Source organism: Anastrepha obliqua, chromosome 5, assembly GCF_027943255.1.
Source record: "Anastrepha obliqua isolate idAnaObli1 chromosome 5, idAnaObli1_1.0, whole genome shotgun sequence".
In the NCBI taxonomy this organism is placed as follows: domain Eukaryota; kingdom Metazoa; phylum Arthropoda; class Insecta; order Diptera; family Tephritidae; genus Anastrepha; species Anastrepha obliqua.
Window position 1 is genome coordinate 31,803,326 of NC_072896.1, and position 13,767 is coordinate 31,817,092.

Here is a 13,767-nt window from a genome sequence, read left to right on the forward strand (position 1 = left end):
CAAACTGCGCACCCGCCTCTGTGCAGCAAAAAACGTGCATCTACCTACGCAAAGAATGTTCGACATCGAAAAGCTGCAATCACAACAGACAGCCAGAAGATTCGCCACTCGACTCTCACTCCTGCTCTCGGAGAGCACTGCCCAGCACACCGGCATGCGCGAGCAATGGAGCAACATTTCTCGTTCCCTACGTACCGCCACCGAAGAAGAAATCGGATTCCGGCGAGCCCGAAAAAGCAATTGGTACGACGAGGAATGTCATGCTGCCGCCGAAAGAAAGGATGCCGCCTATAGAGCCACGCTGCGATCGGGCGCAACGCGAGCCATGTGGGATCGCTACAGAGAGCTAAAAAAGGAAGAGAGACGTATTATCCGACAGAAGAAACGAGAGGCCGAAATACGTGAGTGCGAGAAGCTTGAGATGCTGGCCAATAGGAACAACGCCCGAAAATTTTACCAGAAAGTTCGGCGGCTTACAGAAGGTTTTAAGACCGGGGCGTTGTCCTGTAAGAACAAAGACGGCGATCTGGTGACTGACGTACAGAGCATTCTTAAATTATGGAGGGAACACTTCTCGAACCTGTTAAACGGTGACAGCTGCGCATGTCATAGAGAATGTGAAGATCCCGATACCCCAATCGTTGACGACGGAATTGTCGTTCCGTTACCCGACCATGACGAGGTGAGAATAGCAATATCACGGCTAAAGAACAACAAAGCCGCGGGCGCCGACGGACTGCCGGCTGAGCTATTCAAACATGGCGGCGAGGAGCTGGTAAGGTGCATGCATCAGCTCCTATGCAGAATATGGTCGGATGAAAGCATGCCTGCCGATTGGAATTTAAGTGTGCTCTGCCCAATCCATAAGAAGGGCGATCCTGCAATTTGTGCCAATTACCGCGGGATTAGTCTTCTAAATATCGCCTATAAGGTTCTAGCGAGCGTATTGTGTGAAAGGCTGAAGCCCACCGTCAACCAACTGATTGGACCTTATCAGTGTGGCTTCAGACCTGGAAAGTCTACCATCGACCAACTATTCACAATACGCCAAATCTTGGAAAAGACCCATGAAAGGAGAATCGACACACACCATATTTTCGTCGACTTCAAAGCTGCATTCGACAGTACAGAAAGGAGTTACCTGTATGCCGCGATGTCTGAATTTGGTATCCCCGCAAAACTAATACGGCTATGTAAGATGACGTTGCTCAACACCAGCAGCGCCGTCAGAATTGGGAAGGACCTCTCCGAGCCGTTTGATACCAAACGAGGTTTCAGACAGGGTGACTCGCTGTCGTGTGACTTCTTTAACCTGATGTTGGAGAGCATCGTACGAGCCGCAGAACTTAATCGCTCAGGCACAATTTTTTATAAGAGCGTACAATTGCTGGCGTATGCCGATGATATTGACATCATCGGCCTTAACAACCGCGCTGTTAGTTCTGCCTTCTCCAAACTGGATAAAGAGGCAAAGCGAATGGGTTTGGTGGTGAACGAGGACAAAACGAAGTACCTCCTGTCATCAAACAAACAGTCGGCGCACTCGCGTATCGGCACCCACGTCACTGTTGACAGTTATAATTTCGAGGTTGTAAAAGACTTCGTGTATTTAGGAACCAGCATTAACACCGATAACAATGTCAGCCTTGAAATCCAACGTAGAATCTCTCTTGCCAACAAGTGCTACTTTGGACTAAGTAGGCAATTGAGCAGTAAAGTCCTCTCTCGACGAACAAAATTAACACTCTACAAGACTCTCATCATGCCCGTCCTAACGTATGGCGCAGAAGCTTGGACGATGACAACATCCGATGAAGCGACGCTTGGAGTGTTCGAGAGAAAGATTCTGCGTAAGATTTTTGGACCTTTGCACGTTGGCAACGGCGAATATCGCAGACGATGGAACGATGTATGAGCTTTACGACGACATAGGCATAGCGCAGCGAATAAAGATCCAGCGGCTTCGTTGGCTGGGTCATGTCGTCCGAATGGATACAAACGCTCCGGCTTTGAAAGTATTCGATGCGGTACCAGCTGGTGGTAGCAGAGGAAGAGGAAGGCCTCCTCTGCGTTGGAAAGATCAGGTGGAGAAGGACTTGGCTTCACTTGGTGTGTCCAATTGGCGCCGGTTAGCACAAGAAAGAAACGACTGGCGCGCTTTGTTAATCTCGGCCAAAATCGCGTAAGCGGTTATCGCGCCAATTAAGAAGAAGTGTTCCTACTACTATTTTTCCTTGTACATTTTTTACTTGATTTAGGTGAAATTCAAAAATATGCTTGTGAAATTTGTATTAATCAAGCACTTGCTTTATAATAACAGCTTTTGTTTTAAGCTAAATATGCCCTGACATTTCCTAGAAATAATATTTGAAGATTTCAATGTTTTAAATATTATTATTACAATAAATATTGAATATTCAAATATTAAATGATTGATTTCACTATTTATGAGGAACTACTTCAGAGCTGGTGTTGTGAATAACCAGTCGTTTAAATATTACATAAAAAGCAAGAAATTAAGCATAAAGTTCTTAATTGATTTAGGCCATTTTCGAAGAAGCTTACTGACTGAGATTCACAAATAAGTTTCCATGAGAAATAGTTTCAAAATACAAAAAGAAAAAAAAACTACAAAAAAAAACTTTTTCTAAGTTAATGCAATTAATGTCGAAAAAAGCCTTTGAGGAGAGATTAGCTTTAAGTGCAAATCAGAGCATTTTGAGCATGGTTTTGGCGAACAAACATACATATTTTATAAAGTCTAGTTTGGATTAGCTGCATACGCTTTATGACAATATAGACATAGTGCAGCATATAAAGATCCAGCAGGCTCTAAAGATCCAGATGCCTTTTGTGTTGCTTTGGGGGGAAATCGGTGCTTGCTTGCTAGGGATATGAGCGCAGTCGTAAGTTCACAGAGGTGATTGTCATATGTAAAGGGTGGCGCAAAATTAATCGGGTGGCGCAAAATTAACCATTCAACTTTTTACTACAAAAAAAAAATTATTTTGAATGATGGAAATCTTTATTTTGACCCTTACGTGCTCCATTGCTTGTCTGTTTGTATGCTACAGATGTCTAGCTCACAAGTGTCAAATATGATTGCCGTAGGACGATATTTGCAAATATTATAAATCTTTCCATAATTGATTAATTTTGCGCCACCTGTTATGAGTTTGTTAAAAAGCAAAGTGGCGACATATAAATCCGTATCAGTGCTGGTGGAGTTGCGAACTAGTCATAGTACCCAGTTCGCCAGAAATATTTTCGGCTGGGACTATAGAATTTATAGTATTGTTATAGATTTTTATAGCATTCTTGCTATAATGCATTTAGACGCCTACACACATAAACACATATTCACATATTTACGCAAATAGTTACAAATACTTACATGTGCAAATATATCTCCTGCCAAGGCGCCTAGATTTATGCAAATATAAGTGTGGATGTACGTAAAATATACATAAGTGTGTATGTGTATGGGTATGTGCGTGTGTGTATACAAACAGCAAACAACGCACATTGTATAATGAGTAAAGTAGCAGAAAAACTAAGTTACAGCTTTTCCTAAGGTAATGGAATAGTAAAAGCAAATACTTGTAGCAGCTCACAAATACAGATACAATTGCACTTATGCATGCATGCATGCGTGTATGCATTTACTATTGTGCCTGATGCCATATGCAAATATGGCAGGTAAATTCAGTTAAACGTGAAAGGTTGAAGGGCACATCAAGGTAATGACAACTAAGGCAACATGGGCACAACAACAACTTGTTAAATGAAAGCATCAAAATGCTGCCAGAGTTACTTGTAATTTATTTAACAGAACGAAGCAAATTGCACTAGCAAGGTTAACAGACATTCAAGCAGAAGATCTGCTCAAGTCAGTGTTTTGTCGTCTTTATTACGAATTTGCATTATTTACAAAACAAACAAAAAATCAGTTCTTTTTTTAAGGCTGTGCAGAAATGGGGTTTGAAAGGATGTCATTTCTGTGCGATGTAACAGTTGTGCTTTTCGGGTCCTGCACTAATGTGTGCTAGCACTTACACTACAAAGATTGCCAAGGGAGTTGAAATCATCCTCGTAAGCTGGGGACGTAACAGGTGTCGTCCAGCGATAAATATTTGACGGTCACACTGGCTGATACCTAAGCCAAAGTGAAATTTGTATGCGGACCTGAGTATAAATAATGCTTAACGAGAGGACCGTAGAATAAACTTAGAAAAAGCAAAATCTCTGGAAGAAAACTTCGATTTGCGTCCAATATTCATTGCCTAAATAGTTAAGGCGGTGACCTACCCTAGCGATTTTACTCTGCTTTCAAGTAATTTTAAGACCGTTGGTGTAGTATTCTATTTAGCGAAAATTCATATCGAGAGGACTTTTCGATTACCAGACTTGAGCAGTATTTTTTCGCAGGAAACTTTTCTCATCTAAGAGCTTTTAAAATAGGCGCAGAGTCGCAACAACCCTACACTAGTGTTGCTAGCTTTCCGAGCATCCAATAAATAAGTAATAAAGGCTCTCTTGGCACTGTAATATAGAGCCATAGGTACTGGTGGCTAGACGCGAACTACGAACCAGAAACTTTTGACGTAGCTGTGAATCATCAGACGTAGAAGAAACGGTGTAGTACCTACCAAAGTAGCTGAGCATTATGAAGAACTAGATTAAAGTACAATACTATAGAGTGGTTAAGTTTCAAGGGCCGGTGTTGATTTTGAATGAAATAGAATTTTTTTTTTAAATATTGTCATTTCTCTTTATTATGATAATACTGGTATGGCTCAATCACGTATGAAACAAAACATCGGCCAAATGGCCGCCGCGGCACACCTCCATCCGATGGTCCAAATTTTCGATGCCGCCGTTATGCATTTTTGATAGATACACAACTTAGGCGTGTTTTGGTGTGGTTGGTGAGTTTTTGCTATCGAAAAAGTGAATCAAATAATTTGTAGTTTCCGCCCAAATTTTTTTTTTGGCACTTTTTCCTACCCTCAAAGCTGAAAAGAGCTATAAGAGTAAGACGATTTGTATCGACAGAGAAAATAAAATAAAGAGGCCGAGGCCAAGGCCAAAAAGAGCTTAAAGGCTTAATAAAAGCGCTGACACAACTGTACTAGTATATTGTTCGGATTTAGGATTCCTTCGAAGCAGATAATATATTGTATGTATTGATTAAAATATAAATGTTTTTCGAGAAAAAAAAGTACCAGTCTAACGGTTAGACTTGATAGAAGTGAAACCTTCCGTAAAACAAACTGAGAGAGAATAAGACGAAAGCAGCATTAGGAGCAGGATAATTATAGGTTCATTATAATATTGCTATAAAGTTCATATTTTATTTTCTTCATTTTATCATTATTCATCCTCAATGTTTTCAATTTCAACAAATCGCACCCTAAATACAAAAGGGTCACAACTCAAAATACCAAGATTTTCAGGAGAGACGAAAAACGTTTTATGTAAAAATTATTGTAATATTTAAAGAAAATATTGTTCCATCATGAAAATATACAACATTGAAGAAGGTTCTACTATATTTTTCTCAATTTTATTTTATGTTTGCGAAAATAAAACAAAATTTTGATTTATGACTCTTTAACTGAAATTTTTTCGATTAAGTAGTGATATTTTCTTAAGTTGTGCCTTTTTAACTGATAAAATGTTTTAATTTTATAAGTTCCCTAACCTAATTGAACTCACTTTTCACAACTAAAGAGGCACAATGCAAAATAATATACCACGAAATTTATCACTTTTTACAGTTATAGAGGCAGAACTCAAAATAAAACTCTTTATGTGTAATAAAAGTAATCAGCTGTTCTTGAGCCCATTAACGCAACTAAAAATAATTCTCTTTAATTGATCGTGCAAAAGCAACACACTTGACATAAAAATAGACATAACTGTATTTTTCCAGTTAAAGAAGATAGTTATGTGAACGAAATATTTGCAGCAGTTAGAAATGTGTACTCTGAATTAATTTATGCAAAAAACTCAGTTTTGGAAAATTTTGAGTTGTGACCCTTTTGTATTTAGGGTGCGAAATGATACGAGTGGCTTATGATAGATAAAATATGATACAAATGCTTTGGTTTCGATGTTGTCAAAAAAAAATACCCAAACGGACCGAAGAAACAGACTTACAAATTTCTTCCATTTTCGTCCACTTGTATTCATATAAAAATTTATGCCTCTTCCCACCAAAGCTAAATGTATTAGTACATTTTTTCTTGTATTTATTCAAGGCTGAAATCCCGGCGGTAATGTAATACCGGGTCAACCCGTGGCAGAGAAGGAGCAAGCCGCCCCTAAAACACTCCGCCCATTTCCAAAAATTAGTTTAACATTTGTTGTCCTCCGATGGAGGATCTATCAGATGTTAAGCTGATAACCACACTACCTAGTCAATACATTTTAAATAATAAACCTAATAAACCTTTTGAGAATTACACGCTCACAAAAAAAAAATTAATGTACGAAATATTTATACCGATTCACTTAAACTGACTTTCAGTATCTAAACCAAAAATAGAAAAGCCAAAAAACTGTTTTCAATAAATAATCAGAAATGTCCTACAATGCAAATTTCAAAAAAAAAAAAATTTTATTTCTTGTGATTCGAACTAAGAATTTTGGATCGGAAGCTCACATTGCTAGCCGCTCGGCTATCGCGCCATACTGTCAGTGCTGGCCTAAAAGTTATTTAGTTCGTCGCTACGTTTATATGTTGTAATGCGTTTCACTTTTTCTCAAATCACTCCCAACGATTCTAAAGAAGTTTTCACTTCAAAAATTAATGTACGAAATATTTATACCGATTCACTTAAACTGACTTTCAGTATCTAAACCAAAAATAGAAAAGCCAAAAAACTGTTTTCAATAAATAATCAGAAATGTCCTACAATGTAAATTTCAAAAAAAAAAAATTCCATTTTCGTCTACATGTATTCACATAAAAATTTATGGCTCTTCCCACCAAAGCTAAATGTATTAGTATATTTTTTCTTGTATTTATTCAAAGCTGAAATCCCGGCGGTAATGCAATACCGGGTCAGCCCGTGGCAGAGAAGGAGCAAGCCGCCCCTAAAACACTCCGCCCATTTCCAAAAATTAGTTTAACATTTGTTGTCCTCCGATGGAGGATCTATCAGATGTTAAGCTGATAACCACACTACCTAGTCAATACATTTTAAATAATAAACCTAATAAACCCTTTTGAGAATTACACGCTCACAAAAATTATTTATATCAACATATAATATAACGCTTCGTAACTAAATAACTTTTAGGCCAACAACGACAGCATGGCGCGGTAGCCGAGCGACTAGCAATGTGAGCTTCCGATCCAAAATCCTCGGTTCGAATCACAAGAAAAAATAAAAGTTATTTTTATTTAGTTCGTCGCTACTTTTATATCAACATATAATATAACGCTTCGTAGCCAAGTAGGTCGCTTTTTTCGTTTCACTTTTCCTCAAATCACTCCCAACGATTCTAAAGAAGTTTTCACTTCAAAAAAAAAAATAAAAGTCGTCCTTTTTGCACAAAAGAGTATTAGATATAAAATGTATTTATTCCTGCTCTCCGCAAACTCTTCTTGGCTTTGTATTACTTCCTTTATGAGGGCCTTGGTAAGCCTACAAAAGTGTTCAGATCCATTGAAATTTATTATTATTCTGACGCCTAGTTTCGGTCATGTAGACTACTGTTCATTACCATCGTAACTCTCATACACTGGTGCCCAGGCCAACGAAGTGGTGTTCCTTGATTCCAGGGTACTGAGGACAATGATGCATTGCTCAGTGAGTTTGGATGATATTATGTGAGACAGTATTGTACATAAGACAGCCTGCCTGTCTAGCGAAATGCAGATGCTTTTCGAAGTTGTACCTCTTGGAAAGCATTCTCTCTGCTACAGAATTTTTATGTTATGGACTTAAAGTTCAAGCCAAAGAAAGCCGTAAGCCTCGACCCATCTACGTACCAGATTTCCGAGTTAGTTTCCCCACATGTCTTGCAAGAGCAGTTTTCCTCAGTTTTCCTCTGATTTGCTTGAAATTTCCACAAAAAATTACGGAAAAAATACAAAAGTCTGTTTAAAAAACAAAAAATCGGTGAAATGAGCGTAAAGTCTCACTGGTACCCAGTTTCCCTTGCTTAACTCTTTTAGCCAAAGTTCACGTTGGTTTATGAACCTAAATTTATTGGTTAACCAAGCTTGCAATTTGCTTCAAAAATTACTTATCTTAAATATGAAAACATTGACTAGCCGGAACCTAGTAATAAAAATACAAGTAAAACTGAACAGAAGTTGAAACTGTCGGTCAATATTCAATTTCTTTTAACGATGATCTATTGCCTGTTTTGACCTTCAGCAATTGTGAACTTTGGCTGCCATGTCATAGGGGATTGAACAGCAGAATTCTGCATTGGAACAAGGATGATGGATTACTAGGTTTGACCAATAAAAAACCGAATTGTGAGGAGAACTTCGGATACCACTTCACCGGGTATTCGGTAACGGAATTCTGTCCGCTCATCTCACACGTATTCACACATTCTTCCAATCAGTCGTTGTTCAGACGGCAACAAAGCAACATGAACAAAGGCTGTGTTGATTTTTTTTTCGTATATCACTAACACAATCTCGATTTTTTTCGTAAACAAATCGCTGTCGTGGCCACGGAGACGTCAGCTTATTCCTTCGAATTCGCTGAGAGACGGTTAATGGTGTGATCTTGACCACACCTTCTGAACTATTTTCACCACGAATATCTTTACGGTTTAGTAGCAAATAATTTAATTTCGTTTTTCTCTCTCTTTCTCACTCTCTCCTTCTAACTCTCTATTTCGCTCTATTTCTCTCTCCCTCTTTCGCTCTATCTCTCTCTCTCTCTCTTTCGCTCTATCTCTTTCTCTCTTTAGCTCGTTCTCTCTTTCTCTCGCTCTATCTCTCGCACTCTCTCTTTAGATCTCTCTCTCTCGGTCTTTCTCTCTCTCTTACTCACTTCCTCTCCTTCTTTTTCTCTCTCTCCCTCTCTCTTTCTCTCATACAATAATCGCAAGTTTCCATAGAATAAAAATCGTTTCAATTCCCAATGTGGATCCCTTGAAAATCGAAATATCTTTTCACATTCTGGCATGCCCAAAATGTTATGCCACATCAACTGTGTTAGCATCTAATGATAAGCATTTAGGCTATGAAAATATAGAAATCATCAACATCTTTGAAATACAATTTTGTCCTGCCAAAAACCACATTTGAGAGCCCAATTTTCTGTTCATCCTCCAATGCATGTGCGCTTACCTGCTTTCATCTTATAAGCTTCAGCCGAAAGCTGCTGCTTTGTCACAGTATTTAGTATTTCAAAGTTATTCAACCACATGCTGAGACATTTAAGCTGGCAGTGTCCAAAAGTAGCCTACCCAACCAAAAACCACACACTGCTGCTACTGTCATCCTTCTGCTTACCGCTACTTTTGCTTGCCTTCGTACTTCTTTCTGTCTTTTATATTCACTTTTATCCACCTACTAATCCTTTATGTACAACAAATTAGTATTGTGCTCGTATGTGTGTATGTGTGTATGTATGTGCAGTACAACATCCCATGGCGGTTGGACAGAGAAAAGTAAGCGTACGTACATACATATATACATACATACGTGTGTGTGTGTAATTGTATGAAAATGCGTGTACACATTTCCTTTTGATCTGAAATTCCCAGATTACGGTTTTTTCTGCCAACGTGCTTTATGTACGTCAGCACACCGTTGTTGTTGCTCGAGTTGAGATGTGGTCTTTGGTGTGTAGGCTGCTGTTGAAAAAGTTGTTGAGGTGTTGATAGCAGATATGGTTGTGCGGCTGGGCTTCTCTTTGCGGCTTTTGTGTGCATTATCTTGATGTTTTAGGCCTTGCAATTATACGAAAAAGAAAAGTATGAAGAAGAAGCGGAAGAAGTGGGCTTTACGCCTTAGAACACTATTTTCCACTACTTAATCAACAAAATACTTTTTGCGCTATGTTTTCTTTGCTAAGAAATAAAGTGTCGCATGCTCGCTTTAACTCAGTAAATGTGCCTTGGTGAATGGTGTTTTATATACTCGTATATTCGTGGCAATAAATGCAAGAAATTTGATTGAAAATTTGTTTATTTTTATTGGATTTTCGTACCTTTAGAAATATCAGGATATTAAAAAATTGTACACTAAAAAAGTTTTTCTCGCTTAGGGAAGAAATTTTCTAAAATCAGTTAGCGATATTTCCAGAATCCAGTATCCTTTTTGTGGTTGTCTTGGTGGAAATAAAATAATTCAGGAAACTCTTCCGGGAACGTACAGGGAGCTAACTTACATTGCTCCACAAATCCGCTTGGAAAACAATTTTTCTATAAGCATCCTAAGGCGATTTGAATGGGCTGACTTTAAGTACCCTGACCAAGATTCCATTCCTGTCTTCACTGATGGCTGAAGACTAAATAAGAAGGTTGGCAGCGAAGAGTTGCAGTCAGAAGAGCTGCAGATGAATTAAAAAAAAATTGTTCCACAAGAATCTTGAGCGCATTTGAATGGGATGACTTTAAGTACCCTGACCAAGAGTCCATTGCTATCTTCACTGATGGCTGAAGACGAAATAAGAGGGTTGGCAGGGAAGAGTTGCAGTCAGAAGAGCTACAGATGGATTGACTACTGTGTGCTTCAAACTGAGTTAGTGGCTATAAAAAAAGTGGGTCAGGACCTCTTCTGTTGCAACACCACCAATAACCATTTACTGCGACAGACAAGCTGATGTCTACAAAGATAATCAGATCAATTTGAAAATCAATAATGTCTTTAATGGCTGTGTTGTCAATGTTCCAATTAAAAATTTTGTACTATTTTTCTGATTATTTTTACTGTATTTTTATGCTCTTATTACTGTTTCGGCTGTTTTAGGGCCGGGTGTTCTGTATCCAAATGGTTGAAGATTCGCATATAAATATAAAGCTGCTACGTCGTCAAGTACTAAGTAGCAGAATTCTGCTCGCTCACTTCACACGAATTCACACACTCGTCCAATCTGCCGTTGTTGAGACGGCAATGAAGCAAAATTAGGCTTTTTTTCGCATATCACCAACACAATCTCAAGTTTTTCGTGAACGAATCGCTGTCATTAGCCCGCTTACGTCAGCTTATCGGCTGAATTTTTTTCAAATTCGCTCAGAGAATTGGTTAACGGTCTGATATTTACCACACCCCAGAGATGATAGATTTCCAGGTTTGCTATTTAGCTGTGGTGATAAAGGAAATGGTGAGGGGAACTTTGATTTTCACGTTATTTTGGTAGTCGGCAGCCGAATTCTCCACGATTATTTCACATGTCCAATCAGTCGTTGCTCAGACGGCAGCGAATTGTCATTGGTTGAGTTTTTTTGTATATCATCAACACAATCTCCGTTTTTTGTTAAATACACCCCAAGTGACGTCAGTCCGTCAGGTGACTATGCCAGATTCGCTGAGAGCCGAATAACAGCAATCTAAAGCGTAACATCGAAGCATCTTGTCTGCTCTCTTATCTGCGCTCTTACTTAGATTCTCATTCGCTTTTCTACTTTGCTTATAAATAAACGCCGCAGCTTCAAGTGGTTTGATTAACTTGAGTTAATAAAGGGGCGTTAAATAAAGAAATCATTTTGTTGCTCGTATGTAAATTCGCTTATACAGCGAAAGTCTTCTCAATGCGTACAAATGTATCTGTATGCTTTACTTTTCTTTGTCAGTATCAGATACGAAAGCGTAACATCGCAGCCTCCACCTTTTCTCTTCTTCACTTGGAAAAATCAAAAAACAAAAAGCGAAAAAAAGGAAAAAGAAAAAAATTGTAACGAATACTTCCTTCACAGCTGCTGTCTGCTGCTGTCAATATTTTCTTTGACAGTTCCTTTTCGATTTTTTTTAATATTCGGCTGAATTTTGTTTGTTCAGTCATTTGCCATATTTCACCATTTAGTTCCGCAACGAATTAAATTCGTTTTACTTTCATTTTTTAATTTAATTTCTCATTTTTCGTTAACGTTTTCATTTTCAATATCGAAGCAGGAATTTTGCCGCCCAACGCACCATTTCGTATATCGTATTTCCTGGAAAAAACTGTGTTTCCCTTTATACAATTCAATTCACTTTGAGCACTTGGTCATATGTGTCTGTGTGTGTGTGTCTGCTGAATTGTTAGTCGAAGCGTTGCAAAGGCTGTACATTCTATGTCCCACTGTCTCGCTGACACCCTGACAGGCATACAAATAAAAGTCGCTTGAGGTTTACTTACGAGTACTCTTATTTATTGCTCACATTTGTGCACCTCTAATGTAACTAACTGTATACAGATACATACACATATGCGCGTTAATATTTGTTCCATTTCACGCTTACCGCAGTGTGACATAATTTCCTGTTTACAAAGAAGAACTTCGCCTCTTGATGTGGTAAATAAAAGGATATTGCGGTCAGCCCTTAAGTTTACAATTTCCTCAGAACTTCTGGCTCCGATATTTTGCAATGGCATTCAAGAGTATGAAGTTGATTTCATCCCATTTATTTCGCTCTGAATTAATTATGTAAAAGCAAGAGAGGGCTGGTATAGAGCTTTGGATTTTTTGAATTTGATGCGCCGTCACTACGCATAGTAAATTCCATGCATACGTAGATGATGCTTGACACTATTTGCCCTAAGTGTTGTTTTTAACAAATTTTATTATCAAAAGCTCCCAATTCCTTAAGTTTTTCGCAAGTTGTACTGAAGCGTAATGCCATCTGACGTGGTTTTCCAAACTTAAATCCGCCTTGCATCGACTAGAAGTATCATCAATAATTTTACATGTTAAAGGCTGGTACTAACTTCGCAGCAGTGAAAGTTCGCCAGCAACATGCCATGTTGTTTTTTTTTTTTTTTTTTGTTTTGTCGGTGAGGTTGGGTTAGAAATGTTTTCGTACCATATACATAGTAACCAGCGCTACTACGTGTGTGGGCATTCCACTAAAAATATCTCTCCTCTTTTCTTCGATTTTTCACTCCACACCAGGGATGCTTCTGCATTGCTTCGAGGTAGAGGGCCAAAACGGCGTCGCAAGAAGGACACTTACTTACTCACCCTGCGTCCAGGGTCGCCTGTTTTGAGAAACCTATGCTCAATGCTTTTCAACATAAGTTTCCATTTCACGCTCTTTTTTCGGATAATATCCTCCACGAAATTTGCGACGGCATTCCATTTTTCTTCGCCTATCATCATTTTCTCGATTACTTCTTCAGGTGTAAATACACCAATAGCTCGTTGCAGAGCTGCTATCTCTATGTTTCACCTCTCAGTATTTCCATATATGCAGTTTGGTAGGCTCACTTTTCCCATTCACCACAAATACTTGCGAAAGGACCCATGTCCGGACAAAAACTGTGTGAGATAATAGTTAACCTCACCGTACTTTCCTTCTACCCACTTTTTTACATGCCATTAGGTTGCCGTGAAATGTTCCTAGCAGCATTGATTGTCAAATGAGAAGAAACGTCAAAGCATTTATGAGCATCGCCCCAGAAACAATTGGCAAATTTTGTTAAAAATCTCTATATCTTCTGAGTATTCAAACTCAGGCACTTCACTCGCAAACGAACTGTCAATTTTTGTTAAATTTTAAATGTCTCCTGCATTTTAAATAAGTGTGAAAAAATGTGTACTACTTTGCCGTGAGATACATATGAAATTTCACGCATATTTCATGGT

At 38.5% G+C, this 13,767-nt stretch overlaps 1 protein-coding gene and 2 pseudogenes across 1 annotated transcript in view; 1 reads left to right on the top strand and 2 right to left on the bottom strand.

The window, feature by feature from the left end:
- The window catches only part of LOC129248687 (uncharacterized), a 151,920-nt gene that overhangs the window by 116,318 nt on the left and 21,835 nt on the right, over nucleotides 1-13,767 (top strand). The gene's annotated exons all lie outside the window — the stretch shown is intronic.
- On the bottom strand, nucleotides 6,255-6,441 carry LOC129249546 (U2 spliceosomal RNA; annotated as a pseudogene).
- On the bottom strand, nucleotides 7,030-7,216 carry LOC129249563 (U2 spliceosomal RNA; annotated as a pseudogene).